The sequence below is a fragment of the Etheostoma spectabile genome, chromosome 23 (genome assembly GCF_008692095.1).
Source record: "Etheostoma spectabile isolate EspeVRDwgs_2016 chromosome 23, UIUC_Espe_1.0, whole genome shotgun sequence".
Lineage (NCBI taxonomy): Eukaryota > Metazoa > Chordata > Actinopteri > Perciformes > Percidae > Etheostoma > Etheostoma spectabile.
The window spans coordinates 4449139-4460308 of NC_045755.1; positions in this window are offsets into that span (position 1 = coordinate 4449139).

Here is an 11170-nt window from a genome sequence, read left to right on the forward strand (position 1 = left end):
AACAACAGTTTTGATACCTTTCAGTCGGGTTTCCGACCACACCACAGCACTGAGACAGTTCTTGTCAAAGTCTTTAATGACATCCACCTTAACACATATAGTGGCAAAATTGTAATCTTAGTATTACTTGATCTCAGTGCTGCATTTGACACGGTTGACCACGACATATTACTAAACCGATTGGAAAACTGGGTAGGACTTTCTGGCTCAGTACTAAACTGGTTTGAATCCTACTTACAGAATAGGGATTACTTTGTGTCAATAGGTAATTATACGTCTGAGCATACAAATATGACGTGCGGAGATCCCCAAGGCTCTATTCTGGGGCCTCTTCTGTTTAACATCTACATGCTCCGGAGAACAACAAAATAAGTGGAGGCGTCGGGGAAGACCTAGGACTAGGTGGAGAGATTATATCTCCAACCTGGCCTGGGAACGCCTCGGGATCCCCCAGTCGGAGCTGGTTGATGTGGCTCGGGAAAGGGAAGTTTGGGGTCCCCTACTGGAGCTGCTGCCCCCGCGACCCGATACCGGATAAGTGGTCGAAGACGGATGGATGGAACAAAATAAGTTACCATAGTTATGCGGACGACACACAAATTTACATAACCTTATCGCCAGGGGACTATAGTCAGTACAAAAACTGACTAAGTGCATTGAAGAAATAACGGCTGGATGTGCCAGAACTTTCTGAAATTAAATGAAGGAAAAACTGAGGTGGTTGTTTTTGGAGCAAAAGAGGAACGATTAAAGTCTGCGCTAAGCTTCACACAACAATGTTAAAAACACAGACAAAGCCAGAAACTTGGTGGTTCATGGACTCAGACCTGAATTTTAACAGCCACATTAAGACAATTACAAAGGCAGCCTACTATCACCTTAAGAATATATCAAGGGTTAAAGGAATATGTGTCAACAGGACTTGGAAAAACTGGTCCATGCTTTCATCTTCAGTAGACTTGACTACTGTAACGGGGTCTTTACGGTCTCCCTGAAAAATTAATCAGACAGCTGCAGTGATTCAGAACGCTGCTGCTCGAGTCCTCACTAAGACCAAGAGACTGGATCACATCACTCCAGTTCTGAGTCTTTACACTGGCTTCCTGTGTCTCAAAGAATTGATCAAAGTACTTTTGCTAGTTTATAAATCACTTAACGGTTTAGGTCCAAAATACATTTCTGATCTGTACTACACTATGAACCACCCAGACCTTCAGGTCATCTGGGACAGGTTACTTTCTTCCCCAGAGGTCAGAACTAAACAGGGTGAAGCAGCTTTCAGTTTCTATGCTCCTCATATTGGAATGAACTCCCAGAAACCTGTAGACCGCTGCTACTCTCAGTTCTTTTAAATCAAGGCTGAAGACCTTTCTTTTTGATTGCCTTTCTTTAAATGAATGCTCATTTCTTTAAATTTCTAATGCTGCACTGTAACTTTTATTCTTGTGTTTTATGTGTCCTAATGTTTTCTATTTGTTTTTTTAACTGTATTCAGGTGTTTATCGGTTTTTAATGCTTATGATTTTAACTGTTTGACTTGTGTTTTATCTGTTTAACTGATTTATGTAAAGCACTTTAAATTGCCCTGTTGCTGAAATGTGCTATACAAATAAAGCTGCCTTGCCTTGCCTTGTATTGATGAGCTTTACACTAGGCATAAACGCTTCATAGGAAGAAATAGGTGCACTTCTCCAGCAGGGAATTTCCATTGGATGTTCTGTTTGAAAAAATTAAAAAAAGACTTAATTTTGTGAACTTAATTTTGTGAATTGGATTTACAGCTTATTAACAATGTGAAGCCTTTAACAGAGTATGTATGACAGCATACAGCTCTTTTTTAGAAGGACGTTAACAAATTATTCTAGAGACAGGAAGATAGTGGAAAAAACAATTTTAAAAAATAGAAAGAGTGCGGCTTAATGTTAGAAGAATTCTATTTCTCATTCTGTTGATAGACGTGGCATCAGAATCATCTGCAGACTCACAAATCGTGATAGAAACCACTGAGCCTTGTCAAATTGGTCAAAGGTAAAACAGCTACAATGAATGTACTACTTTTCAGGGATAGTCCCTCTTTCCAGGAGGAGATGAATGTAGATAAATCAAAGGAGGAGATTTAGATAAAGAAAAGCACACACACAACAACAAAAAACAGAGGGGTTTAGAAGCTCCGAGCCAAGACAGACAGGGACTGAGAGACACAAATGAAGAGCCCTGTATGCAAACTAATCTCTACCTCTAGAGGTCACTATGCACCAGAAATCACACACACACACACACACACACACACACACACACACACACACACAACACCAACCACACCAAAACACACACACAACACACACACACACTCTCTAGTAGAAGAGCAGCTCAGTGCTCTCACATCACGTCTCACATTATAATTCTTCCTCTGTGCGGCTGGTGTTTGAGTTTACAGCCTGTGTTTCTGATTTAAAGCTGTATTCAAACCACGCGGGGGCTGTGTGACTGATGAGACCACCGAAGGAAGAGAAGAGGCTCTTTCCACACCTGATGTTTACCTTTCCTGTCAGCTTGTTTCCACAAAGCAACGAAGACCCGAGTGTTTGGGTCAGAGAGACTACAGCTGGGAAGGGCTGCATTCTCACCTCAACACCTCCCTCTGGTGTGTGTGGTGTGTTGTGTGTGAGGTGTGTGTGTGTGTGTGTTGTGTGTGTGTGAGGGGGGGGGGGGTGTATGGGGGTGTGTGTGTGTGTGTGTGTGATGGGGGGGGGGGGGGGGGGGTGTAAGGGGACATCAAACAGCTGTATCCTGAGACATCCTAAACCTGTCCATCCATACACTTCCAAAAACTTCTCTGTTCTTTAGTAAACTTTTCATACAAATGTCAATAACTCCATACAAGACAGAAGAATGGAGACTCAAGAGTTCATTCTTGACCTTGGAAACTGTAGCTGACAACAGAATTTCAACAGAAAGTCTGTCGAACAAAGCCTGGCTGTTTCCAGTCTTTAACCCTCCTGTTGTCAAAGAAACTCACGTGGATTGTTCCCTTCAACCATTACGCTTCACAGGTACAATAAATGATCAGTTCACTACTTTAATTGAATTTGGGTGTTTTATTATATTGTACAGCATTTGAAAAAAAAATGACATAAGAACATTGAAAAAAAGTGTCAAAAATCTTGGAAAAATCGGCAAAAACTAAAAAAAAAACAATGCTGAAAGAAATCAACAAAAACATCAAAGACATTGCTGAAGGATGGAAACAAGGATGGAAAACAGAGACAAGGGTGGATAAAGAACAACAGGTTGAAAAACAGTTTCTTTTCAACAAAATGTTGAAAAAAAAGTTTTCGTTTAAACTTTTCTGAGTACGGTTTGTTCCAGATGGGTCTGAGTCTGTTTAGACTGTTCACATATGCACAAAAAATGCTGACTAATAGGTTGGAGTTCTTCTGGAAGGCTGAAATGGAAAAGCATTCAAAAAACAGCCCAAGTCTATGAACACAGGTGAACCTAAATAACCAAGCCAACAGTCAGTCGGTGTGAGCCAAATTGCCATAACAGGCCGGGTGATACAATAATAAAAAGTAAAAAAAAATTGCTTGCTGCAGAGTTATGGCACAGCAGTCAGCAGGCCGATGCACTGGAAGCATGCCATCGGTGGATAAGCCAAACTATACACAAGATAAGCCCCTTGGTCCGTAACAGAAAAACCCATACACTACTAGCAGTACCACAGCAAACCTTAAACAATACTGCCACACATCAATAGGTGAACTCCCACTGCATCAGCCGCTCAAGACGAAAATGCAAATTAGCGCTATACTCACACTACCAGAACATGGGTGGTAAAACAATGTAAAATCAGTGTAAACAGCAACCAGCGCGTTTTCTGGGAATCGAACACAGCAAATGTCAATTACAGTTCAACCACAGTTAAAAACAGTTCAATATTAGAGACATTATCGTACCTTGCCAATGCCACTGTTACAACCCTTTCGTTTTTAAATTTATTTTAATTTATACTGTTTATTGATCCTCAGTGGGGAAATTACAATGGAAGAGCCACATTCTGCAATAAAAACCTAACAGGTTAAATATTTTAATAAAATACAATACCTCATTTGCAACCCTACAAAAAACAAACCCTTAAAACTCAATAATCCTTAATATAAACACGAAAGGTTAGTTTGTCGTACCAAGGGAGCAAGTGCACAGGAGCAGGAAAAAAGCTGACACACATGTTCTTAATGTGCCTGGCCAAAGTGGGCCTGGGTCTGTCTCCACCTGCTACACTATGCTGAGCTAAGCTAAAAAGTTGCTATCTATGGCTTCCTATTACCTGTGCGGATAAGAGTAGGGATTGACCAATACTGTTTTTTCAAGGCCAATCCCAATACTGATTATTAGTACCAATAACCGATATTTTGGAAGTGATTACAGTAAAACTGAAAATCTTCCAGTCAAAATTAAGATTTTGGAATTCTACAACCTTTGTTTATATGCTTTATGCATTTATACAATACATTTTGAAACTTTTAACATAATACACAGTAAAAGGTACATTGAATTGTGGGCAGGACATTAAGTCAGACTCAGTGGGGAGTGAAACTGAAGCAGAGGGACAGACCAACACCTTCTCCCTCCCATCGTGTAAAGGCCGTTTTTGCAGTTGTTATTGACGCTAAAAGTTTCCATTAACACCATATCTAAACGTGCGTTGTTGGGACAGTTGGCATCACTTTTGACAGAGTTAGGTTAAGGAAAAGGTCATGGGTGGGCATATTCCGTGACACGCAGGGCTAGAAAGGGACAGTTGGGTTTAGGAAAGAAGAATGGGACAATTGAGTTTAGGAAAGAAGAACGGTACGGTTGGGTTTAGGAAAGAAGAATGGGACAGTTGGGTTTAGGAAAGAAGAACGGGACGGTTGGGTTTAGGAAAGAAGAATGGGACAGTTGGGTTTAGGAAAAAAGAACGGGACGGTTGGGTTTAGGAAAGAAGAAAGCGATGGTTGGGTTTAGGAAAGAACAACGGGACGGTTGGGTTTAGGAAAGAACAACAGAACAGTTGGATTTAGGAAAGAAGAACGGGATAGTTGGGTTTAGGAGAAGAAGAACGAGATGGTTGGGTTTAGGACAGAAGAACGGGACGGTTAGGTTTAGAAAAGCAGAACGGGACGGTTGGATTTAGGAAAAGTGACACGTGGGTCTCCTGGGTGAAAGTCCTGTGTTGTTTGACCCATCCACCACCCCATCCAAACTCCCTACGCAGAATTTCGGGCTTTCATACTACTCATGACAATCTGGCTTAGAATTTCCGGAGAAACCAGACCCACGTGACTTGTTGGTCCAATCAGCTGCCGTTGGATGTCGGCATAGCGTTGTGTGTTCCGAGGCACTTTTTTTGGCCAACTCGAGGAGACCTTTTCTGCCAATGGTCAGCCGTCGGTTTAATGTGCCAGGGCCATTATGGAGACAAGATTGCGTTTTGGTAGCAACCCCAGCAAATATGCCTTGGTATAAGTGCAAAATTAGATTTTGTTCAGAGCATTCTGCCAGGTTTAAAATGTTCCGTAAATTAGCTACAAAAACACACTTGGCTGGTACTCTGGAGGGGGAAAAAGTAGACAGTTTGAAGTGCTGCATAGGCTTGATGTAGCAGTATACAAATGCTGCATTTAGATTTTATTGAGTAAAACAGGGTTGAGTGTTCGACCAGGTATCTCCTGCCGCTGTGGAAACAAAGAGCTCAAGCCGGGCCTGAATGCCGTGCATCGTCAGTCACCAAACAATAGGTCAGGAAGGAAAAACAGAGGAGGTGAGAGGAGGAGGGCAAGCATTCAGGAGACAAGCAGCGGGAGGTTTGTGGAGGACAAAAGTTGGGTGGGATGGGGGTTTGGGGGGAGGGGGGTTGAGTCATTGTGATGTTGCTCTGTCTGTCCCCCTCCTGATTACCTCAATGCTGAGCGCACACACCCCACATACTCAAGCTGATTTGGCCTTGACTGATAATTGGAGGGGTGTTACCAAATCACAACTGATAATTTCAACCACTTGTTGTTTGTGTAAAGTTTCACATTTAAAATTATAAATGCAATTAGGGCCACACAGAGTCCTACATATCAGAAGAAAAGACAAAAAATGAAGAGGGTATATAAGTGATTGAATATGGGTGTTAAAACATGGAAATGTGAGCAAAAGTGACCTCCCTAAATTACAACAATAAGCAGTGTAGTGACCCTCAGACAGTGCTCAGTCCAAACTGTCCCGCTCTAACTGAAAACACATTTCCCTTGCAGGCTTTCTCCCAGTTATCTCCCATCAGATATGTTCATTTCCTCTAGTCTATTCACAATGAGTCACCTATTAACAGTTCATTGTTTTCAGCAATGACCCTTTTAACCCATCACTGACCTGACAGCTATGTGGTTTAATCTAACAAGTGTTCTTTGAAATGCAAATGTTACGACGCCCTCGCATGCACGAACATCACAGTTCTGTCACACCAAAGCATACCTCGATTTTCTTTCCAGTTCTGGCCAGCAGGAGAGGAGGATTGGACAGTTTGGATATTTTGTTTATTTCACTTTGTTCATCCATGATGGATTATTATTTTTTTTTTATCTTTCAAAGGCAGTGATGTAGTTTGTCCTAGCCCAAAGCAAAATAAGGGACACTGTCACTTCTTTTATGTGCAATATCTATTAAACAAAAGGCTTTAACCTTCCTTTAGTTTCTTGTTTCAAAGCATTCAATTAACTTCTAGATCAATATTTCATGAATGATAAAAGGTTTATAACCTTGTCTTGAAGATCCGTAACATGTTAGCAATGAAAAAGCAAAACTTTAGCTAACGTTCAAATGATATTTATGAGGCAGTTTTAGTTATCAGAATAAGTTATTGGAGTCTGGTAGCTCCCTCTGTTAAAAAGGGGTTTAGGGAGCTATACATAAAGGTAAAGTAGCTGCTAACTCTGATGAAATTCCATCAGTTTAGTATCAGTGCAGAGTTTGAGGGCCCCAGTTTTAAATTCAACAGTCATATGTTGTCCGACATTTAGTTTAAACTCTTTGGTGGTCTGTTGATGTGCCTGAAGTTGGATTTCCATAAACTAAATATGCTGATGCATCCCTCCAACTGCTCCCACTGTGTGTCCTCCCAACTGTTTGAACAGCTGGGATTTCTTTATCACTGCTGTGGACCCACCGCTGATACTTCACAGTGGGAGGGGTACATGAGGTGGGCAAAGTGAAGGTGGGGGTCTGGGGGTTGGAGGCTCTCAGCAGGGAGCAGATCTGGTGTGACTACTGCCTTGTTTGGCAGAATACAGCCGGAGACAGGAGAGAGTGAGAGAGAGAGTGAGAGAGAGAGAGACACGCCATCACCAGCAGCCTTCCACTACTGCAGGAGCCTGATGAAATGAGGTTTGCCCTATTTTCTTATCGTCCACTGCACTGTGCAGGGCCTATTTAGTAAGTCTATCCATGTGAAACATGCATACACACTAATTAAGTTGAGCACCACAGTACGTTTGCGAAGTAAAAGTCAGAGAGGGAAAGTCCAAAAGGTTGATTGGGAAGTTAAATTAGATATTGAACTGTCTGTATTTGGGTCAGTGTGTCTCAGCACAGAAGGGTTATTATTGGATAAAAACCACCACCGTCTAACAAATACAGGGAAATTGTGTTACACATGAGGTGCAATTCCACCTCAGGGTGAAAGATAATTACAATCCATACTAACCTCAAGCAATAGTCCTAGATACTCTGAACTTAAACCGAATGTGAAGGCATCTAGGCTGTGTTTTTTCACTGCTTTTAGATAAGTGACATTGATGTCAGTAATGATTTGCATGTTAGGAGTGAAATGTCCCTTCACACTGGTGTCATGAGTAAAACTGTCAAGTTCAGGATTAGAAACCTGCTCTAAGCTGTTGAGAAAAACTGTGTCTCTTCTGCTTGGTTTTAAACAGTGTGTGTGAGTGTTTTTGTGTGTGTCTTTGTGTGTTTTAGGGGGGTGAAATTATGGGGTGAAAGGACGCATGTTGACAAATCATATGGCCATCAGTCTGAGCCACCACACTCCATGCCAAAGTCAGTCGTCCCATTAATTATAAGAGGCAGTCATAGTAACTGAGCGCCACACACTGCCTCATTTATCCCCGCTGACCCGGTTCACACAGCAGACATTTTGTTTCGGGCTCCAAGACTTGTAATTGGCAACGGCCACACAACGCACACCTTAACACGGGCCACTTTAGAGCCTCTCAGCCAGCCGTCACACTCAACCTCACACAGGCTTAGCCTTGACAACACACACACTGTTCTGACGTTTAAATGCTCCTGTGTTGGCGCGTTGAGGACATGAATCTGGCTCGACATTTGGAATGAGCCTGAACGCAGCATGGCCCAAAGATCCTCTCCTCCTCAGATATGATGCACGCAGACTTAAAGTAACAACCTCTACTGTTTTATGTTTCTGGTTTGTTTGGAAGTATTAGCCACACCTCCATCCCATTAAACTTGTGAAACTTGGGTGGAACTCAAGTTCAACAGTCAGCTAGAATAAAAGCAGAGACACAGATTGTTACAATAATACAAAAATGCAATAGTTGTTTTCTAAGCAACCAAAAGACTGACAAAAAATGGCCTCCTCAGAAATCCCAAAGGTCTCATTTACCAAATTCCTTGACATGAATTTCTCCAGACCTTCGTCTGTGAAGTTGATGTGGCAGCAGACAATGTGCATGATATTAGGCTGGAATAAACAAAAGAACTGGGCTGTTGTCTGCATTAATTGTTTTTATGGACACTAAAGGGGCCTAAAGTTGATAAGTTAAATGTGTTAGCAAACAGCTTATTTACACATTCAGCAGAGAAATAGCCACATTAGCATTCTTTTGTTGTCTTGTTTCTGGTCACCGAACTAACAATGCTATTATTCCAATATTCACAAAATTTTTGTCTCTGTTTTGGGAAGTATCTGGCTGCTCCATGTTCCACTATGTTCACCAACTAGTTGCAAACTTTGTCAGTCAATTGTTTAGTGCTGGGTACAGAACCAGAACAGAAAACGCTGTAGGCCGTAAAAAACAAAACAATGAACTTAAAGATGCTAAAATGCTCCATAAATCTAGGGGGAACTGCAGAGTTGGGTGATAATATTTTATGGATTCTACCCCTTTCACGCTATGCATTGTGATGTCATGCATTGTTAATGTAAAAAAAAATATTAATTGGAGCAGCTTTAACATGAGCAGCTATGGCTCAACCAACAGAGCCACATACAGAAACAGAAGCTTTATCGACAGAAAATCTAGCAAAAATTACCATTTCATGCCTCATTCAGTATTTATGAATGAATAACTGTCTCTCCCTTTAATCTGATGCATAAGCTGTTTTCTAGTCTGCCCTTTTACATAAGAAAAATCTATTAAAACAACACATATGCACACACAGACATACCTTCCCTGCCACTCTACCCCTTCACTGTATGTTGTTACTGGCAGAGAGCGATACCTGGAGCTAGGCATGATGGGTAGGCATTTTTCAGCACCGTTACTATTCTGAGTAAAATGTCTGGCGGCTGGCCACGCGCAGCATTAGCAGCTCGGCAAGCCCACTGCCAACATCTGTACGTGCTTCACACAGACTGGAGAGGTTCTGGCACTGTTACTCGACTGACTTCACATACCTCTGAACTATCCTCCAAACTGTCTGAGGGTGCAGGGTAGGGGCGCCGAGAGGGGTACAGGAGGTGTTTCACAGTCAGAAAAACATCTATCATGCAGGCGCCGTTGTGACCAAACAAATCAGTGGCGGCTAGAAAATATGATTTCACCAGGGGAGGAATGTGAGAGCTGAGGCAGGCTGCAAGGCAGCTTCACACTGTAGCAACGGTGCCTCTGCAAAACAGCCTCCGGAAGGAACTTGTTTTGATGGAACTTGTGTACGTTCGAAAGTTGTTTTAGTCGTGCAACAGCAAACTCAGATTGGACAGATAGTCTAGGTAGCTGTCTGGATTTACCCTGTAGAGATCTGAGGGGCAGTTTACCACAGTCCTCATAAATCCACCGGAGATTCAATAAAGAAAGGGAATGGTGAGGGACATCCGGTCAAAAAAGGAGGAAAATCCAGCACAACCAGAACCAACCCGTGAATGTAACATCGTTGATATAGACTAGGGTGTTCAGAACTTCAAAGGAAGAAAAGAACAAGTTGATTAATACTGGAAAACAATGAAACTATCTAGAACTACACTCCAATTTTTTTACCTCTTCAAGAAGAAGTAAGATTTCCTCCTTGGGCTCTAGATTAAACAACTTGTCAAGCTACAGGGAGGTGTTGTTTCTGTCTGGTGTTGGTTTCCAGCGTTAGGCCTCAGCAGAGGAGACCATGAGGAAGCAATCAGCCCATCGATGAGTAGGCCTGTTGGGACGGTGTGATCCCCCCTCTGCTCTCCTCAAATCCTGCAGGAGTCTGCAGGGATCTAATCAATCACTACAAGCTGCAAAATACTCCAACATGCCATTTCTGCCCCAGATTCCTACTAAGTTTGTGTTTTTGTTTGCCTTTTCCCTGCTGACAAGTCAGCATACCGTGGCGCTGAAAAAGCCAAGAGTGTATGGCTGCAGCCGATTCCTTAAGGAAAAGTAGGTTATTATCGGTGGTGTTGATCAGCTGAGTCTAGCGGGACATTTTCTCTATGAGGCTATTTATTCAGCTGCAGACAAGAATTTGATTTCATTATGTTTGCAGCCAGTTTGTAGTAGATGAGCCAATTGAAATTACGCCACAAGCCACTCATGCTAAATTGAATCAATGTTCAAATTGAATTAAACTGCTCCTCGCACAAATACATTAATGATGTAAGAAACCATAACAGCAGTAAGTGGAAATAAAGTTCTCATAATTCTCGGGTGGATAACATTTAATCACCTTGACGTACATTCTATACCATAAGTAGAGAATTGATACACTGTTCAACAGCCCAGTTCCTTTCTGGCACAATCAAATGTATTGACAACTTTATAATTAAAAAAATGACTGAAGATAAGAGCAAATGGAGCAGCAGCAAAACACTGCATGCTGGGGTTTCCATTAAAAAAAGACTTAATAGCTGTTCCAGACATGAACAATGTTAAATAAAACAAAAGAGGTAAACTTAACCCCCCCCCCCCCCCCC